Source organism: Penaeus monodon, chromosome 33, assembly GCF_015228065.2.
Source record: "Penaeus monodon isolate SGIC_2016 chromosome 33, NSTDA_Pmon_1, whole genome shotgun sequence".
In the NCBI taxonomy this organism is placed as follows: domain Eukaryota; kingdom Metazoa; phylum Arthropoda; class Malacostraca; order Decapoda; family Penaeidae; genus Penaeus; species Penaeus monodon.
This window is the reverse complement of record NC_051418.1, coordinates 33,577,520-33,578,594: the sequence shown is the minus strand read 5'-3', so window position 1 is coordinate 33,578,594 and position 1,075 is coordinate 33,577,520. Positions and strand designations below refer to the sequence as shown.

Here is a 1,075-nt window from a genome sequence, read left to right as displayed (position 1 = left end):
ATATTAAAATCCATAGTACGCCCGTAGTCTCCCAACCTGAAATATCCGGGTATCGCCTCTGAATATGATTAATCCCATACAAAATTCTCTTTCATTCTCTCTTCCTCTTCGTTCTGTCTTTATACCTTCTCTTCGGCGTGAAATACTTTAAACTGGAGATGCGGGGTATCGATCCCCGTACCTCTCACATGCTAAGCGAGCGCTCTACCACTTGAGCTACATCCCCTGATAAAATGCTGAGTACTTACAGAAAGTGTTTCGTGAGGAGGGATTAAGTGTTGGATGGCGTCATAGAAAACAGGACTTTCGAGGATGACCTGAACCATTTTGTTTAACATTTAAATCACATCATGTGCAGAAAATTACTTCCAAATGAATAATCCTCCATTTTCAAAACGTTCTCTCAGAAAAATAAGAAAACACCTTTCACGTCTAAATCCAAAACATCTTTCCGAATTAGGCTCGTTTTCTCCTTGCTGTGACTTCCTGACTTCAAAATTATCATTCTCGCCTTTTAATTTTATCTTCTACGCCTTTTAAAGAATATCACTCGAAAATACAACAGTCAAACAGCTCCGAATATGGCCCTCATAACAAGTGCTTTGTAATAATCACTATAAAGCTTGTATAAAAGCGAGTCCCAGATACAGGACGCGAATATAAAATGGCTTTTTTCAATAATCTATTTTTATTTAATTATCTCTTTGCAGTGAACCTGAACTGAAGCAATGTAGCTGCAAAATATTAGGGGAACAAATATAATATGAATAATAATTAAAATCATTTAAATATTGCTGAGGAGGGTTTTTATAAAACCTATATTGGTATATCCATTACTTCCATAATTAACAGAATTAACTATAGCTATCTGTTTAAGAACCTTTATAAAAACGATTGAATAATAAACTGCGATTTCTACCAAGTGCGCGACTTATTCCAATTATCATATTGTTATTACTATTAACATGAAGCCCAGGGTTCGTGTAGTTTTCCTTAACTGGTGTAAGCCAGTCCATTCTCTTTTCTATCGGTTTCGTGTGTAAGTTCATATAAGCTTATTTACAGCTCGCAGTTA

The 1,075-nt window shown here is 35.6% G+C and overlaps 1 non-coding gene across 1 annotated transcript; it reads right to left on the bottom strand.

Moving 5' to 3' along the window:
- Window positions 1–153: 153 nt before the first annotated feature.
- Trnaa-agc lies at window positions 154–226 on the bottom strand. The gene has a single exon. It is a non-coding gene; the product is annotated as a tRNA-Ala (tRNA).
- Window positions 227–1,075: the final 849 nt, after the last annotated feature.